Source organism: Triticum aestivum, chromosome 5A (assembly GCF_018294505.1).
Source record: "Triticum aestivum cultivar Chinese Spring chromosome 5A, IWGSC CS RefSeq v2.1, whole genome shotgun sequence".
NCBI classification, from domain to species: Eukaryota; Viridiplantae; Streptophyta; class Magnoliopsida; order Poales; family Poaceae; genus Triticum; species Triticum aestivum.
In genome coordinates this window covers 480,070,921-480,090,498 of record NC_057806.1, presented here as the reverse complement: position 1 = coordinate 480,090,498, position 19,578 = coordinate 480,070,921, and the positions used below count along the sequence as shown (strand labels likewise).

The 19,578-nt window shown below is 41.0% G+C and overlaps 3 non-coding genes and 1 pseudogene across 3 annotated transcripts; all 4 read right to left on the bottom strand.

Moving 5' to 3' along the window:
• Positions 1-18,271: 18,271 nt before the first annotated feature.
• On the bottom strand, positions 18,272-18,344 carry LOC123109308 (small nucleolar RNA Z267). The gene has a single exon (XR_006452553.1). It is a non-coding gene; the product is annotated as a small nucleolar RNA Z267 (small nucleolar RNA).
• A 69-nt stretch (positions 18,345-18,413) lies between these two features.
• On the bottom strand, positions 18,414-18,491 carry LOC123109418 (small nucleolar RNA snoR122). Its single transcript, XR_006452647.1, has one exon. It is a non-coding gene; the product is annotated as a small nucleolar RNA snoR122 (small nucleolar RNA).
• A 55-nt stretch (positions 18,492-18,546) lies between these two features.
• On the bottom strand, positions 18,547-18,636 carry LOC123109319 (small nucleolar RNA R44/J54/Z268 family). The gene has a single exon (XR_006452560.1). It is a non-coding gene; the product is annotated as a small nucleolar RNA R44/J54/Z268 family (small nucleolar RNA).
• A 134-nt stretch (positions 18,637-18,770) lies between these two features.
• LOC123109315 (uncharacterized) lies at positions 18,771-18,859 on the bottom strand (annotated as a pseudogene).
• Positions 18,860-19,578: the final 719 nt, after the last annotated feature.

The following is a 19,578-nucleotide window of genomic DNA, read 5'->3' as shown; positions in this document are numbered from 1 at the left end:
TGTTCTTTATGGTTGTGTCCTATTTCTCCACAAAGCCTGCATGCATAGCGTTTCTTCATATCCTTTCCTGAAGGCTTAAATTTCTGGGACACAAACCGAGACATTAGCAAAGTCAACTTAAATTCTTCCCAAGTGGTTACTCCTTGCCATCCATTGATGGTTTGGTACATCCTCCACCAAGTAGCAGCACCTCTTTCAAAACACTGCAGAGCATGCTGGGTCATATCCTTTTTGGCTACAGAGTTATTCTTCATGTGATCCTCCATGTTCTGAATCCATTGATCCGTCTCCAATTGACTCATCGATCCAGAAAATATAAGCTCATCTCCATTCATCTTCTATTGGGTCCATGGGTATTGGGGTGGGACAAGAGAGATAGAGAGGGATGCACACAATACAACCAATAGTTTTGAAAAGACAGATTTTTATTTGTGGTTGTCGGGAAAACATCAACAAATGACAGCTCACAAACATCGCATCTAACGTAGGTATAACAGGGGTTTGGTCTTCTATAGGTCAATAAGTCTTCAAAGTCATCAAACTCTTCAAGGCGTGTTCATGTCTCCGATGGCTTCTTCCGATCGTGCTTGTATTTCTCAAGTTCCTTTGCCAGATCATCTCTGTTAACGCACAGTCTCTCGTAACGTCCTTTAATATTCCGGAGTTGCATTTCAAACTTCTAGGTTTCAACATCCTTAGCATGAACCATGGTCTAGTTCCTGACGAATCTCCGGTTTCTCAAGGTTCTGCTCCTCCAGTTTGGCTACTTTCAACTTCTGGGTCCTAAGTTCTTCACGAAATACTTCCTTGTCAAATACGGCTTCCTGCAAGTCCATCTTAACTTCTGCTCAAGATCCTGGTGATACACCAGCTAAGGTTAAAACTGCATCATTTGCTGATAGATGCTCCATCAGCCTTCTACCATCCAATCCTTCTGACAAAATGCATGATTAACTCAGCACAGTGATAATAGCATAAGTGGGAGATAACACCATGGTTAGTCGTGTCTATGCCCATGTTACTGCCATGAGCTTTTATTCCATAATTGATATCTCCTGCCTTAGGGTTTCTTGACGAAACTTTGAGTTCTTAAGCTCCATGTTCCGGTCTTTCTCCGATGCACCCTGATCTCGGGTATTGACGGCTTCCATAGTCTGACAAAATCCATAAGGGTAGGCTTCCTACAGCAATCTGGAAATTCTTTAGAGCCTTCAAATTCTCCTAGTTTTTGGAGTCTTCAACCGTTGTAGTTTCCATTATTATAATGCTCCGTAAAATCCTCTTCATTCCAAAGTGGTCTTAGTTGTCCGATACCTTGTACTTCTTGGAGTGGTCTCATCAGTCGAATCTTAGAGTGGTCAAAAGGGGAATGGGGTATAGTCTCACTAAAAGGGAATATTTGAATAAGCTCAGAAGAGAAGAGAGGTAAAAGGGTATTTTTGAAAAAGAAAGTTTTAGAGAAAATCCTTCCTATGGGCTTGCCAGTTTCTAGGGGTCACGTCCTACAGTCAACATGTGCTCTGATACCATCTTGTAGCGACCCGACCTTAGACGGTCAAGTCTCTATGCTTAAGTGTCATCCCTGGATCGGTATGCTGACACACACAGTACTTGAGGATTTATAACAGAGGTAAATCACATGTATAAAGTAATGTAAATACTACTACCTCAATCCAAATAGCAGAAGTAACAACAAGGTTGTGGATTCCCATCTACACCAATGGCAAAGTTGAGTGTAGAAATCGTAATCCTAACGTATCACTTACTCGTCGTAAGAAGTCCTGCAACATGAGATGTTGCAGCCACAAAGGGTCAGTACATTGAATGTACTGGCAAATTCACACCATAGGATAATGATGAATAATAACTATCACTACATGCATATTTGGCTGGTGGAAAATCTCTATGGGTATAATGTTTTTGCGAAAAGCCAATTTTTTCCTACTACAAAGGAATATATTTTATTTAACTACAAGGTTGGTTGATAATTATTGAGAAGGTTCCTCCAACTCAATCCCAAAATAATAATCATTAACCCAAATCAAATTAATAATTAAAGTGTTGAGGTCAACATGAATACCCAAAGACCAGAGACTCAAAGTTGTCCATAACCGGGGACACGGCTAACCATGATTAGATTGTACACTCTGCAGAGGTTTGCGCACTTTTCCCCACAAGACTCGATCGCCTCCGTTGGATTTCTCGCGCTGCATGGTGTTTGAGAAACGGATGACCGAGACACAGTCTTTCAGAAACATTAACTCTCTACTCCGGGCAGACCATACCAAACCTACAATCCTCTACCTGTTGATCCACCTCTTCAAGAGCTTCATGTAACCTACTCAACTATGCTAGAGCCCATAATAGCTTTTGGCTGCACACGGAAGTTTCTAGCATGAATAATCTTATGATCCCTTTGAGCCTGCGTGGCGGACCGTAGGATGATCACACGGTATATCCCCGAGATCTCCTAGGACAACACTGGTATTTCCCCAGGTGTCCGAGCAATTCCACTAGTATATCCCCAGGGTGCCCCTAACAATCCACCAAGATGTGTATTAAAGTAGCCACCTTAAGTTAAACCTTAGTTGACAATAATCTCTCACATCTTTCATGAAAAACACTCAAACCCAATCCACGTCTACGAGCATAGCATGGCAATAATAGCATAACGTAAAAGTAACTCCCAAGGTTTGAATGCAGGGCAATAGGTTCCTACCTCATCAACTACTTCCCAATACCAACGTGTTATCAATTCCTAACCATGCAATGTTTGAGGATGAAACTAATGCATAAAAACTGGGTATGAAAGGGATATGATCAAAGTGTGAACTTGCCTGCAATGTTGATGAAGATGATTCGCACTCATAACTCTTGATAGTTCTACTCGTCACACTCCGGTCAATCTATCGTAGGCAAGCAATAGTAACCACACATAAGCAATCACTCAAAAGATCGGGAAGAACGAAGAAGACAGTTCGGAAAACATCAAAACCAAGCAAATAACTCTTGCAACATAAAACAATTTCTAACAGTACCAAAATTATGTGAATTTGGCCTTATCAGAAAGTTTAGGTCAAGAGCTTCGATTTGCAAAAAAAATCAACTAAATTGGAGTTACGAAACTCAAGTTATGTTCAAAAGAAGTTTGTATATGAATCTGAACAAAATTCGAAATTTGGAAATTTCAAAAAGTTGACGTGACATGTTGACTGGATAGGTGAAAACAAGACGAAACATAGGCGCTGGTTTCATCTAATTTGGATGATCGAGTAAAATGTTATGGCTATTTGAAAAATCAAGGCCAAGCTGTTTTACGGAAGAAAAATAGTTACGGCTAAGGTCTAATATATAAATACGTAGATTAATTGATAATCTAATTATTCTACCGTATTAGTCTAAAAATAATAAACTACGGAAGTATAAAAAAACAAAGAAAGATACTTTTATAAGGCAGAGAAAAGATGACTTTGGAGAGAGGAGACAATTCCCAAAAGTCGTGTCGGAGAGGAGAAAATATTTTTCTTTAAAAAATCTAGTCAAACCAAAATATTGATTTAACCCGAATCGGATGATTTTTGGAGGCTCTATGGGTCTATATTTATTGGGGTTTTTTTCAGACAAATATATATTTATTGGTGGAAAAGAGGCTTAGGGGTCAAAGGCTAGCCAATGTAGGACTAAACCTATACGTACGGAGATGAAATTTGAAAAAGATCGCATGGGCTAAAAGTTCGGCCCGGCCACGCGTGTACACTGGCACGACAGTTTTTTTTTTCAAAGGAAGAAAGAAAAGAAAATCTGGAAAGAAAAGGCTGGCTGGGCCTGGCCCACTTAGGAAAAAAAATAAGGCGCCTGCTGCCACTATGCTACGCGTATAGACGATAAATAAATATGGGCCGCACGTACAGATTTTTTTAATATGAACAGAAGGAAAACCGAATAAAGAAAATAAAGTAAAATTCTATATAGGCATATTATATATCAAAAATTTCATAAAAAGATTTCCTACAAGATGAACATTTTTATGATGCCAAATAAAATCCACACAAAATCAGATAATTCAAAGAGTGCTACTGGTCTAATAAAATCCAATAAAAATCATTTTAAAAATACAAAAATTAATTCAAATTTATTTCTCTCCAATTTTCTTATGTAGGGAATCATGTTACCCTATTTTCTGTATATTTTATATTTGGAGAAAAATAATTTGAAACCCAAATAATTACAGAAGGATTTTAATTTGATCCTTTTAAATTTCCAACTCATATTTCATCTGTTTTGAAGAAGTCATTTTATCTTTTCTCATGAAAATCATTGAGTTGCATGAAGTTTATGAATTGAAATATTTCTAAATAAAATTCAAATATTTTCAAACACCCTTTCATTTAATTAAATGGAAGAAGTCATATCATCTTCGCCCAAGGGTTTTGTATTTGAAAAGAATTTGAATTCATGGAGATCAAAATGCAAAATGGAAGTTTGGGAAAGTCATTTTATTCCCTCTCATTTAACTTTCAAATAGATACAGATTTCACTCAACTTCACTCAAGCAATCATACAACCAAGCAAAACTATCTATTTATTATAACATTCCAAAATTTAGAATTTTGGGATGTTACAACTGGTTCTCGCTTATTTACTTTCCCGCTGCTACTGTTACAACCACTACAAAATACCAAAAACATTACTTTTGTTGTCTTTACTTTTGTTACCGTTACCACCACTATCATATTACTTTGCTACTAAACACTTTGCTGCAGATACTAAGTTTCCAGGTGTGGTTGAATTGACAACTCAGCTGCTAATACTTGAGAATATTCTTTGGCTCCCCTTGTGTCGAATCAACAAATTTGGGTTGAATACTCTACCCTCGAAAGTTGTTGCGATCCCCTATACTTGTGGGTTATCACAAATCTTGGCACATTATTTTTATGATACAATGGATTTATACGAGGGGATAATTATTATTTTTGAAAAGTTTCTGTAATCAAGGGTCACAAAGTTTCCATGGGCATGAATAAAGTTCAAGGCTAGCTCCCACTTTAACAATGCTCGCCTTTCTTACTTTCGCTTTTTTTAAAAAAAAGTTTTAGGTTCCCCTCTTTATTTTTTTGTTTTTAAACTTCATAAAAGCACACAACAGAAATAAATGACTCTCTAAAACTTCCGGGTTGTCTCCCTGGCAGTGCTTTCTTTAAAGCCATTAAGCTAGGCATATAGTGTTCAAGTAATGGATCCACCCGGATCCCAAGGTATATCAAAGCCAATTTTAATTAACAATGATTTCTGATTTAGTAGTGAGCACAAAGTAACATATATCATGCAACAACGAAGTCTAATTCTCTTCCTATGCATCGGCATGTCATAAAAGAACAATTCATGCATACATAGTAAAGGTCAATGCATAGTATAAACAGTTTCTTGCAATTTTATCATATTGGAAACATGGAGAGGCGGAGATGTAGTTCCTCTCTCATAATAATTGCAAGTAGGAGCATCAAGCACATGCATATTATATCTATCAAAATCATCATGTGTAGTAGTAAAACGCAACCCATCAATATAATCCTTAATAAGGGCAAACTTCTCCGATATAGTGTAGTCGGGAGATTTCAAAAAGATAATAGGACTATCATGTGTGGGTGCAATAGCAACAATTTCATGTTTAACATAAGGAACTATAGCAAGTTCATCTCCATAAGCATAATTCATATTGGCATCTTGGCCACAAGCATAGCAAGCATCATCAAAAAGGGATATTTCAAAAGAATCAATGGGATTATAACAATCATCATAGCATTCATCCTTCGGTAAATTCGAAGGGAAATTAAACAATGTATGGGATAAAGAGTTACTATCATTAGATGGTGGGAACGTGTGATCAATCCGCTCTTCCTTCTTTTGTTCTTCGCTCTCCTCCTCATCTTTTTTATCCAATGAGCTCACAGTGTCATTAATTTCTTCTTCCATAGACTCCTGCAAAATATTAGTCTCTTCTTGGACAGCGGAGGAGTCCTCAATATATGGTTTAATATAAGGATTAGAAGCATAATTATCATAGCAATGTTTAAGTATGGCCAAATTTTCAGATTTGTAGAGAGTATTATCACACTCTTCAATAAAAGAAGCAATTTCACAAGTACCCATAAAAGTAACAAATTCTTCAATTTGTTGAACATCATAGTAATTATAAACACCCTTAGTATACAAAGATACGATTCCATTATCACTAAACTCACATTGGTAAGGAAGGTGTTTCTTAGGGTCTTTAGAACAACAAGTACAATCATATACTTCACATAAATTCCAAGCATAGCACTGCAAACGATGAATTTGATCCAATAAAAGTTTCCCTTTTTCAGATATGCGGTGTCGCACATAACAAGCATGCTCATCTAAAGGTTTGCCCTCAACTAAGCTAGTTGGGGTTTCAGCCCGAGCACATAGGGATCGAAGATGATCCAAGTAAAAAGCTTCAGTAGTGTGATAGATTTTGAGTGGTTTCTTCAACCATTGGTTCAGTAGGTACCACTATTTTTTTTGGTATTTTGCGTTTCCTACCCATAACTAAAGATAGAAAACAAGAGCACAAAATAAAAACTACTTAGTGATAAAGCAAACAAGCACACACGAGAATATTCACCCCACGCTATAACTCCCTGGCAACGGCGCCAGAAAAAGGTCTTGATAACCCACAAGTATAGGGGATCAATTGTAGCCTCTTTCGATAAGTAAGAGTGTTGAAGCCAACAAGGAGCTAAAGGTAGAACAAATATTCCCTCAAGTTCTATCGACCACCGATACAACTCTATGCACGCTTGACGTTTGCTTTACCTAGAACAAGTATGAAACTAGAAGTACTTTGTAGGTGTTGTGGGATAGGTTTGCAAGAATATAAAGAGCATGTAAATAAGAACTATGGGATGTTTTAGGTAAAGAAGCAATAAAGCTAGTATAGCGAGTGTGGAAAAGTGGTGGTAGGAGTTGTGGAATTGTCCCTAAGCAATTGACTACTTTACTAGACCGATAGCAAGTTTTATGTGGGAGAGGCCACTGCTAGCATGTCATCCCTGACTTCGAATTCTATGCACTTATGATTGGAACTATTAGCAAGCATCTGCAGCTACTAACGTTCATTAAGGTAAAACTCAACCATAGCATTAAGATATATTGGTCCCCCTTCAATCCCGTATGCATCAATTTCTATGCTAGGTTGAAGCTTCTGTCACTCTTGCCCTCTGATACGTCTCCAACGTATCTATAATTTTTGATTGCTCCATGCTATATTATCTACTGTTTTGGGCAATATTGGGCTTTATTATACACTTTTATATTATTTTTGAGACTAACCTATTAACCGGAGGCCCAGCCCAGATTTGCTGTTTTTTGCCTATTTCAGTGTTTCGAAGAAAAGGAATATCAAACGGAGTCGAAACGGAACGAAATCAACTGGAGAAGTTATTTTTGGAAGGAAAGCTACCGGATGGACTTGGACCCCACGTCAGGAGCTAAGGGAGGTGCTCACGAGGGTGGGGGGCGCGCCCACCCCCTAAGGCGCGCCCCCCTGCCTCGTGGGGCCCCCGAAGCTCCACCGACGTACTCCCTGCACCCATATATACCTACGTATCCTAAAACTTTCAGAATAGAGATTAGATCAGGAGTTCCGCCGCCGCAAGCCTCTGTAGCCACCAAAAACCTCTCGGGAGCCCATTCCAGCACCCTGCCGGAGGGGGGAACCCTCACCGGTGGCCTAGGATAAAACTTCTGATGAAATTCCAATTTCAATCGGTTGTAGTTCCATGATCCCATATCATCACATAGCCTAAACCATGTCAATGCCTCTCCCTTCAAAGATAAAGGGAAGAACTTCTTCTTGATAACATCCTCGAGCATACCTGCAAGGTTAAATAATCCACAAACTTCATCCACATAGATTAGGTGCAAATCGGGATGTAATGTTCCATCACCTGTGAAAGGATTAGCTAGCAGTTTCTCTATCATACCCGAAGGAATTTCAAAGTAAACATTTTCAGTAGGTTCATTAGGTTGAGGAGCAACTCTTTGCTCTACTGGTCGGGGTGAAGATACCCCGAACAAGCCCCTCAGAGGATTACTTTCCATAGTAACAGGTGACAGTAAATTTCAGCACACTATATAAATTTTTCCTTACCAAATTCCACCTACCAAAGGCGCATTCACTCCCCGGCAACGGCGCCAGAAAAGAGTCTTGATGACCCACAAGTATAGGGGATCTATCATAGTCCTTTCGATAAGTAAGAGTGTTGAACCCAACGAGGAGCAGAAGAAAATGACAAGCGGTTTTCAGTAAGGTATTCTCTGCAAGCACTGAAATTATCGGTAACAAATAGTTTTGTGATAAGGTAATTTGTAATGGGTAACAAGTAATGAAAGTAAATAAGGTGCAGAAAGATGGCTCAATCCTTTTTGTAGCAAAGGACAAGTCTGGACAAACTCTTATATAGAGAAAAGCGCTCCCGAGGACACATGGGAATTATCGTCAAGCTAGTTTTCATCACGCTCATATGATTCGTGTTCGTTACTTTGATAATTTGGTATGTGGGTGGACCGGTGCTTGGGTGCTGCCCTTTCTTGGACAAACATCCCACTTATGATTAACCCCTATTGCAAGCATCCACAACTACAAAATAAGTATTAAGGTAAACCTAACCATAGCATGAAACATATGGATCCAAATCAGCCCCTTACGAAGCAACTCATAAACTAGGGTTTAAGCTTCTGCCACTCTAGCAACCCATCATCTACTTATTATTTCCCAATGCCTTCCTCTAGGCCCAAATAATGGTGAAGTGTCTTGTAGTCGACGTTCACATAACACCACTAGAGGAGAGACAACATACATCTCATCAAAATACCTAACGAATATCAAATTCACATGACTACTTATAGCAAGACTTCTCCCATGCATGTCCTCAGGAACAAACGTAACTACTCAGAAATCATATTCATGTTCATAATCAGAGGGGTATCAATATGCATAACGGATCTAAACATATGATCTTCCACCAAATAAACCAACTAGCATCAACTACAAGGAGTAATCAACACTACTAGCAACCCACAGGTACCAACCTGAGGCTTTGGGACAAAGATTGGATATAAGAGATGAACGGTTTTAGAGGAGATGGTGCTGGTGAAGATGTTGATGGAGATTGACCCCCTCCCGATGAGAGGATTATTGGTGATGACGATGGCGATGATTTCCCCCTCCCGGAGGGAAGTTTCCCCGCCACAACAGCTCTGCCGGAGCCCTAGATTGGTTCCGCCAAGGTTCCGCCTCGTGGTGGCGGAGTTTCTTCCCGAAAGCTTGCTTATGATTTTTTTTCCAGGGTAAAAGACCTCATATAGCAGAAGATGGGCACCGGAGGCCTGCCAGGGGACCCACATGGCAGGGGGGCGCGCCCAAGAGGCTAGGGCGTGCCCCCACCCTCGTGGCCAGGGTGTGGGCCCCTCTGGTGGATTCTTTCGCCAGTATTTTTATTAATTCCAAAAATAACTTCCGTGAAGTTTCAGAACTTTTGGAGCTGTGTAGAATAGGTCTCTAATATTTGCTCCCTTTCCAGCCCAGAATTCCAGCTGCCGGCATTCTCCCTCTTCATGTAAACCTTGTAAAATAAGAGAGAATAGGCATAAGTATTGTGACATAATGTGTAATAACAGCCCATAATGCAATAAATATCGGTATAAAAGCATGATGCAAAATGGACGTATCAGTCCATGGCCTCCATGGCGGCGGAGGGGCGAGAGCCCCTTCGAGATTGGATCTCTCTCTCTCTCTGTTTCCTTCTGTTTCTGCGTTCCCCGATTCTGCCCTTTCACCGTTTCTTAAATTCCTGGAGATCCGTAACTCCGATTGGGCTGAAATTTGGACACGGTTTTTATACGGATATTGGCTTTCTTGCGGCAAAAGAAGGGCACCAACCGCCTTACGGAGTGGCCACGAGGGCCCACGGCGCGCCCTACCCCCTGGGGCCCGCCCCTCCCCCTCATGGGCCCCTCGGGCATCGTCTCTCGTTGATTCCAGTTCCCAAAATTCACATATATTTCAAAAAAATCTCTGTAAGTTTTTATCTCGTTTGGACTCCGTTTGATATGGATTTTCTGCGAAACAAAAAATATGCAACAAACAGGAACTGGCACTGGGCACTAGATCAATATGTTAGTCCCAAAAATAGTGTAAAAATTTGCCAAAAGTATGTAAAAGTTGTAGAATATTGGTATGGAACAATCAAAAATTATAGATACGACGGAGACGTATCAGCTGGCCCCGACCGGTCCAACCGCCATGCAAAGTCCACCTCTCCTCTGATGCCCAGCGAGTTCCATACTGCATTGGCTCTACCACATTTAAACAACACATGCGCTATATCCTCCGCCCAGGCATTATAGATTGGGCATTCTGAATTTGAGCCGATGTGGCGGTTTACCAAGACGTTGTCGGAATAGCATTATGCAAGCACCTCCAAACAAAATTTTTAATCTTCCCCGGAAGCTTCAACTCCATTGCTTGCGCCAAATAGGAAGGAAAGAGGAGCTATTCTGATTTGTACCATGATTCTCAGCGGCAACATACTATTCCCACTGTTTGTAGTACGCTGAACTTACAGAAAATCTACCATTTTCCGTCGAATGCCAAGCCACAAAAGCTTCTGTCTCCTGATGGAAAATTGGAATTTGCAATATTCTCTCCGCTTCTATTTCAAGAAGCTCTCTCGAATTAGCATCTCGTCCCACTTACCCATAGTTGGGTCGATTAGATCACACACTTTGGTCAAGAGTTGGCTACCTCGCCTAGTGTATCCAACAATCATTCTAGATGTTGATCTTTGCTCCATCTCCCACTCTCCAGATACATCCTTTCTTGAATGTTTGGATGCCTGACCAAATACATCACCACACATAGGATGACCCTTTTTTCAATTCATAGTTTAACAAGTCACCACTCAAATAGTATCTTGCTCTCAATACTCTTGCATAGGGTGAATCATAATTTTCAATCAGCTTCCAACATTGCTTAGCTAGCATTGCTAGATTAAAACTATGCACATCTCTGAACCCCATACCACCTCTCTTTTGGCACACACATTTTCCACCACGCAAACCGATGCATCCTTCGCTAGTTCTCCTCATCACCCCACCAATATTGTGACATTGCATCAGTGATCCCCTTGCAGATTTTTTTGGTGAATTTGAAAACACCCATCGCATATGTTGGCGTGGCTTGGGCCACCGATTTCAACAAAGCTTCCTTACCCTCCATAAGAGAGGGCTCTTTCCTTCCATCCATTGACCATTGCCAGAATTATTTCAATGATATGTTTGAAACAATCAAGCCTGTCTACCCCAATCATGGAAGGTAGTCCTAGGTATTTTTCTGAGAGGGATTCCGTCATTATATTCAAGGTCTGACGTACTTGAGCCTTCACTTCCACATCCATATTTGGACTAAAAAAATTGAGCACTTGGCCTCGCTTAGCATTTGCCCGGATACCGCACTATAGTCGTCCAATACCCGTTTAAGAGATGTAGCATTTGCAGAATCCGCTCTCATTAGGATAAGAGAATCGTTAGTGAATGGTAAATGGGGAATTGTTGGGTAATCTTGACACACCTAAACACCATTTAATGCACCCACTGAATCTTCATGAGCAATCAAAGTCGATAAACCTTCGTCACAAAATAGGAAGAGGTAGGGTGATAGGGGATCTCCTTGCCTCAACCCTCTAGTCGGTGAAAAAGGAAGGGTCTCATTTGAACTAAAGCGTACCTTGTACTCCACTGATCTAACACATGACATTAATAATTGGATCCATCTAGGATCAAAACCAAGCTTCCCAAGAAAAGCCTCCAGAAAAACCCATTCAACACGGTTGTAAGCTTTGTGCATATCCAATTTAACAGCACAAGTCCCAAACTTTCCTTTTGTTCCTTTTTTCATTGTGTGTAAGCACTTATATGCCGCTATAACATTGCCAGTGATGATACGTCCAGGAACAAAAGCACTTTCAGTCTCACTTTTACATACTTTTGGCAAATTTTTACGAGTTGCTGCAAAATTGTTAAAGAAATTGGTATTCCTAGCGCCAAACTTCAGCCAATTCACACGACTCCCATGTACCCAATAAATTTCGCCCATTTCCAGGTTTTCCTCTATTTCAATGAGTAGTTATTGCTACCTATTAGCCACCTCGTCAATGAGGGGGTCCAACCGCAGCTATTCCAACTCAACCTTGAGCTCAGGCAGCGATGAGGCGCCTTCAGGATCTCTCTATCCTAGTCATGCCTTTAGGATCTCCCTATCTCAGTCATGCATGGCTGCATGAACAACTATCGTACGCGCTGACAAAGATGTCGCAGGATTCGTGTGCTCCCATGCATCTGTTACTAGCTACATAATATTCCCCTCCACTAGCCACCTTGCCTCAAATTTCTTCACATACACGCGATGCTGGTCACCTGGCACATCGCCCTCTATGTCCACAAAGACCAGTCGATGGTCAGATTTTATGTGTGCTGCATTAACCACCTTAGCATGCGGAAAGAGATCATGAAATTGCCCATTACACATAGCCTTATCAAGATATTCACATAACCTCCTCCTTCGCCAAGTGAATTGACCCCATATCTTCCAACTCACATATTACTAAAGCATCTCCGAATCTCTCCATCATACTCATCGGCCGTGGCGCCCCTCCCTCCTTTTCATGAGAATATAATCTCATTAAAATCACCTGCAACTAGCCACGGTACACGAATCTGCAGATAGAGAGTACTGAGATAGACAGGTGCTTATCTTCCAACTTTGGCTCCCCATAGAAGCTTGTAAATCTCCATGTCTCCCCTGACAAGCTACCCACTAGCACATCAATGAAATTTTTCCTCTTGTCCTTGGATGGTAATCGGGTTATGCCAAAACATGAGCAAGCCACCGCTTGCGCCGCACTCTCATGAACTTTCACCATGTCCATCTTAAGTTTTTACCTCAACTTTTCTGTCTTAACTGTGTTCAGACAGGAAAACCACATCTGTCCCCCATTACTTCTGGATGTCACCATAGTTCCAGCACAATGACAATTCAAAAGGAATGGATCCAACATTATGTTACTATCGAAATTAGAGATCCTTTTCTTTTCATCTATTAAAGAGTATTTAAGTTCTTTAAGTGCTTGGAAGGTTTGTTTTAAACTCTTTAGAAATAGCTACAATAGCGCCTAAAGACCCAAAATGCGTTAGTAAATGGTAAAATGAAGAAAAATGCGACATAAAGCTACAATAGCGCTTAAGGGCCCAAAAATTTCTCGAATAGGAATTCTTGGATTCCATTCTTTTATCACATTCGGATGTTTTGAATTCTTGAATAAACCAATTTGAGAACAGTTGGATGCCGACAAAATCATCAAAGAGTGGTATTCTTTATTTTGATTCAACAAAGTGCTCTTACCTCAACAAGGGGAGCACCGGCCTTTTCTTTTAGAAATAGCTACAATAGGGCCTAAGGGCCCAACATTGGGATGCTTCTGGATGTTGGCTAAGTGATTCAATCTTCGCCTTGGAATAAAAAGAATTGATATTAGATCTTGTGGCAAATGTGTTGCTAAAATTCTTCCTTCATCCATTTCATATGCCAAGGTAGGTAACAAATTGATTGTGTGATAAAATCTTTCAGTTAACTTGATATTTCTTAAGAAATAAAATTGACAAATCGAATTTGGTGATTATTTTCTTCTTCAAGAGATCCTATGGGAAAAGTGTTGCTAAATTTCTTCCTTCATCCATTTCATATGCCGTGTAGGGCAAATGGAAACAAAACCCTTTTCCTGCTCTTGAGAATTTTTTTCCATTGAACATAGCCCCAATTTTTCCTTTTTTTATTCCTTAGAATCTTTTTTTGTCTTTCTAGCGGTATCAAACAGCCAACTAATATCTTATCTGCTAAAATGAATATCTCCAAAAAATATTTGGAGTCCCGTATGGCTTTTTTTTCTCTTCACTCGGACCAGTCCACGTAGTTGACTTCTTGTATTTTTTTTGTGTGTGTATCCACTCCAATAATACTATTGTCAAATCTCGCCAAGATATGATGTTCTTGAAGAATGAAAAAAAAACCTCCAATAAATTCTTTTGTTCCTCAATGTTCAATCAAACCCTCTATATTTAAGATGGAATCTTCCTCTGGGATAGTCCTCGCCATAGGAAGCCGAACCCGGTTGACCTGGCCCGACGCTACTCTTAGGTCGGGCTCGGGCCCATCGTTTTTGCGCCCGACAGGCTTTTACATACTCAGCCCGGGCTTGGGCCCAAAAACCAGGCACAACTGCCCAGCCAGGCCTAGGCACAATTTTGCAGCAACTCGTAAGAAGACAAATCATATCAGGAAACTGTTACATAGTTGCGAACATAGTTGTAGAATATTTGCAGCAACTCGTGCGAACTGGGCACTTTGAGTAGTAACTTTAGTCTCATTGCCAACATCTTTAAGATTACCTTTACACCATGTTGCATAAACTGATGGGCCTGAATTCTGAAATCTTCTCTGGATTATCCACTTTTGGAAATCATTGTGGAATTCCACCCATTCGGAATGACTTCTGTATTAATGGCCTCAAGCACTTCCTTCACCAAATCTCCTCCAAGGACCGACCAGAATTTCTTGTAGAAGATGGCGTGTAGACCGTCTAGACCCAGAGCCTTCAAATCACCTATACTGAATAATACTTTTTTGACTTCATCCTCAGTATAAGGAGCAAGCAGAGACTCATTCATGTAGCTTGTAACACCGTTTTTTACTTTATTTAAAACATCCTCGTTCGATACATTAATTTTTGAAGAGAAAAGGTTCTAAAAGTATTCGCTAAGCTACTCATCGACTCATTATCTTCTCTCCAAACTCCTTATTCATCCAACAGTTTCCTGATATGATTCGTCTTCTTACGAGTTGCTGCAAAATTGTTAAAGAAATCGGTATTCCTAGCGCCAAACTTCAGCCAATTCGCACGACTCCCATGTACCCAATAAATTTCGCCCATTTCCAAGTTTTCCTCTATTTCAATGAGTAGTTATTGCTGCCTATTCGCCACCTCGTCAGTGAGGGGGTCCAACCGCAGCTATTCCAACTCAACCTTGAGCTCAGGCAGCGATGAGGCGCCTTCAGGATCTCTCTATCCTAGTCATGCCTTTAGGATCTCCCTATCTCAGTCATGCATGGCTGCATGAACAACTATCGTACGCGCTGACAAAGATGTCGCAGGATTCGTGTGCTCCCATGCATCTGTTACTAGCTACATAATATTCCCCTCCACTAGCCACCTTGCCTCAAATTTCTTCACATACACGCGCTGCTAGTCACCTGGCACATCGCCCTCTATGTCCACAAAGACCAGTCGATGGTCAGATTTTATGTGTGCTGCATTAACCACCTTAGCATGCGGAAAGAGATCATGAAATTGCCCATTACACATAGCCTTATCAAGATATTCACATAACCTCCTCTTTCGCCAAGTGAATTGATCTCCTGAGGACCCCATATCTTCCAACTCACATATTACTAAAGCATCTCCGAATCTCTCCATCATACTCATCGGCCGTGGCACCCCTCCCTCCTTTTCATGAGAATATAATCTCATTAAAATCACCTGCAACTAGCCACGGTACACGAATCTGCAGATAGAGAGTACTAAGATAGACAGGTGCTTACCTTCCAACTTTGGCTCCCCATAGAAGCTTGTAAATCTCCACGTCTCCCCCGACAAGCTACCCACTAGCACATCAATGAAATTTTTCCTCTTGTCCTTGGATGGTAATCGGGTTATGCCAAAACATGAGCAAGCCACCGCTTGCGCCGCACTCTCATGAATTTTCACCATGTCCATCTTAAGTTTTTACCTCAACTTTTCTGTCTTAACTGTGTTCAAACAGGAAAACCACATCTGTCCCCCATTACTTCTGGATGTCACCATAGTTCCAGCACAATAACAATTCAAAAGGAATGGATCCAACATTATGTTACTATCAAAATTAGAGATCCTTTTCTTTTCATCTATTAAAGAGTATTTAAGTTCTTTAAGTGCTTGGAAGGTTTGTTTTAAACTCTTTAGAAATAGCTACAATAGCGCCTAAAGGCCCAAAATGCGTTAGTAAATGGTAAAATGAAGAAAAATGCGACATAAAGCTACAATAGCGCTTAAGGGCCCAAAAATTTCTCGAATAGGAATTCTTGGATTCTATTCTTTTATCACATTCAGATGTTTTGAATTCTTGAATAAACCAATTTGAGAACAGTTGGATGCCGACAAAATCATCAAAGAATGGTATTCTTTATTTTGATTCAACAAAGTGCTCTTACCTCAACAAGGGGAGCACCGGCCTTTTCTTTTAGAAATAGCTACAATAGGGCCTAAGGGCCCAACATTGGGATGCTTCTGGATGTTGGCTAAGTGATTTAATCTTCACCTTGGAATAAAAAGAATTGATATTGGATCTTGTGGCAAATGTGTTGCTAAAATTCTTCCTTCATCCATTTCATATGCCAAGGTAGGTAACAAATTGATTGTGATAAAATCTTTCAGTTAACTTGATATTTCTTAAGAAATAAAACTGACAAATCAAATTTGATGATTATTTTCTTCTTCAAGAGATCCTGTGAGAAAAGTGTAAAGCTAAATTTCTTCCGTCATCCATTTTATATGCCGTGTAGGGCAAATGGAAACAAAACCCTTCTCCTGCTCTTGAGAATTTTTTTCCATTGAACATAGCCCCAATTTTTCCTTTTTTTTATTCCTTAGAATCTTTTTTTATCTTTCTAGCGGTATGAAACAGCCAACTAATATCTTATCTGCTAAAATGAATATCTCCAAAAAATATTTGGAGTCCCGTATGGCTTTTTTTTCTCTTCACTCGGACCTGTCCCGTATGGAATCTTCCTCTGGGATAGTCCTCGCCATAGGAAGCCGAACCCGGTTGACCTGGCCCGACGCTACTCTTAGGTCGGGCTCGGGCCCACCGTTTTTGCGCCCGGCAGGCTTTTACATACTCAGCCCGGGCTTGGGCCCAAAAACCAAGCACAATTGCCCAGCCAGGCCCAGGTTTTTTGCCTCAGGCTTGGCTAGGCCCAACCCAGCCAAGGGTTTGGCCAGGTATACTCTGGCATCTCGTATTCGCCGTATGAATCTTCTTCTGAGTCTTCCTCTAGAGTACCATATTTTTCCTCTGTGCTTTCCCCAAGGCTGCCATATCCGTCTTCTGAGGAGTTCTATTGCCGACTATGAGGTGCATCCTGTGATCGACGACAAAGAAACTCCCCGTCAATAGATCCAAGCTCTGCATCAATGATCCAAGCTCTGCATCAATGATTAACAACAAGAACATGGCGCCCAAGGACAACAAATAGATCCCAACAAACAGATCAATGACAAAACTCTCAGTCAGCAGAGCCGCCAAAGGACAGCAAACCAAGAAGGGAACACCTCGTCAGGACATCATACAACCTCCAACCGATTCCCACTATATAACACGATGCTTCAGACTGATGATCATTAATTGACGGTTCCACTATATAACATAGAACAGTCGATTACAGTATCTTAAACTTCACAATGTGTCCTTGAACATTTTAAACGTTACAACACTGCAGGCTGAAACTACCGCTACTGGACCTAACAAAGACAGCGCTGGAGAGGCACTCACGCAATGAAGCTGGGCAGCCCAGGGATGTAGGCAAACTGCAGCTGGTCGTCTACAGAGGCGGATCCCGGGTCAGAAAGAACAGTCGGCTCAGAAAGCCCAGGGATGTAAGCAAGACGTCTGTATTAGGATCTCTATTATTTTTGCTTTAGTTTAGCATATTTTTCATTTTCTTAGGCCTGCGCGAGGATTGCGGTCCTGGTCGTTCTGCTCAAGCGACAGCAGAAAAACTGCGCTGCGGGAGGCAGAGACACAAAGACAACGGCAGGGTCAATAGAAAGGGTATAGCCATCAGAGATATGGGGAGCAAAATCCTGGGAAAATTGTGGAAGTACAGATGAACACTGAAGCCATAGATAATCTGAGTGCCGAGGAATTCCATGAACCTAGTTACCAATTATTTTAATAGTAATTAACAGGTGAACCGCTCCCAATTTTTAGGTGTTTTAAGTACCAGGACCAGTATATTCGTTGATCTCCTAAATCAAGAGAAGATCCAAACTAGGTAAAAAGGGTAAAACAGATTGAGTGTTAAACAATGGATTGGATGCAAAAGCCTCAGATTGTAGGTTCTTTTCATAGCTGAAGCTGCAAAGTATATTTAACACCATCACAGGCAGTTCGCCCCAATCCACGAATCAAAAAAGCCAGAAAATAGAAATCAGAATAATAGCCATTAACTTGGAAGTAGCTGCCTCAGTGGTAGTGACAATGTGTTTGATCGTCATGGAACAATCCGATAATACGTGCATTTTTATGCATCATCGGCAGCCAATCAAATCCCATGAAAAAACGAATCAAAAACTGGAATCGACTTGGAAAACAGAAACATCAGAGAGATTCCCATTATAGACTTGGTATATCATAACCATTAGATGGTTCTGATGTCCCTGTCTGATTGTCATCACCTGCTTCACGGATTCCCATCCAAGATCTGAACTGCCTCGAACGAGAAAGAGGATTCGAAAGAATACGAGCAAACCCAAAAGAGCAGATCTGAAAGAAACAACTATAGCAACTCAAACATATCTATCTGGCTTGGGAAATCGAAAACATCAGAGAGATTCCCATTATAGACGTAGTCTGTCATAACCCCGAAGGGTTCTGATGTCCCTGTCTTGCCATCATCACTTGCTTCCATGGATCCCCAACCAAGAACTCGTCAAACTACTAAACCCGCAAGGAAGAAAGGGAAGATTTGGACGAAGCAATACGGGGAGAAGCAAATCGAAAACTCGAGCTCAAGAAACAAACCGAAGGCGGCGGGCGGTGGGGGCTGGGCGATGCTTCCTTATCCCTACGGCTGGTGTATATATAGGTGCCGCGGAACATCTAGGGTTTTCGAACGTGGGCCTACTGGGCTATGTATCTTAAGCACTCGGCCTATTAAGTTATCGTAGTGGGCTGTTATGCGACCGAACTATGTCGGCTCGGTTTATCACGACTACTCTTTTCCTTTCAACCTTTACTAAAAAAAAACTCTTTTCGTCTCTGTTTGACTCTCTTTTTTCCTTGCTTGACCATAAAAAATGTAGGTCTCTGTTTGACTCTCCCTGTTTCTTTGCTTGACCATATTTTTAATAGGTAGGACCGTGGGAACAAAAAACAACAATTTCTATTCCTAATAGAGCAGTTGGTAGATTGCGTTGCGTCCAGGTTTTTTTTCGTCCCACCACCTTCGTTCGGGGTTTTTTTCGTCCTCCTTCCACCTCCCTCGCACCAAGAACGATGCCCCCTCGCGCGAGAAAAAGAAACAGATGATGACCGCCCTCGCGAAAAAGAACCGTACGACAACCCCTCACACGAAGAAAAAACGGACGGTCTCTCCCCGCGCCTGGGAGCTCGATCTGGATCTCG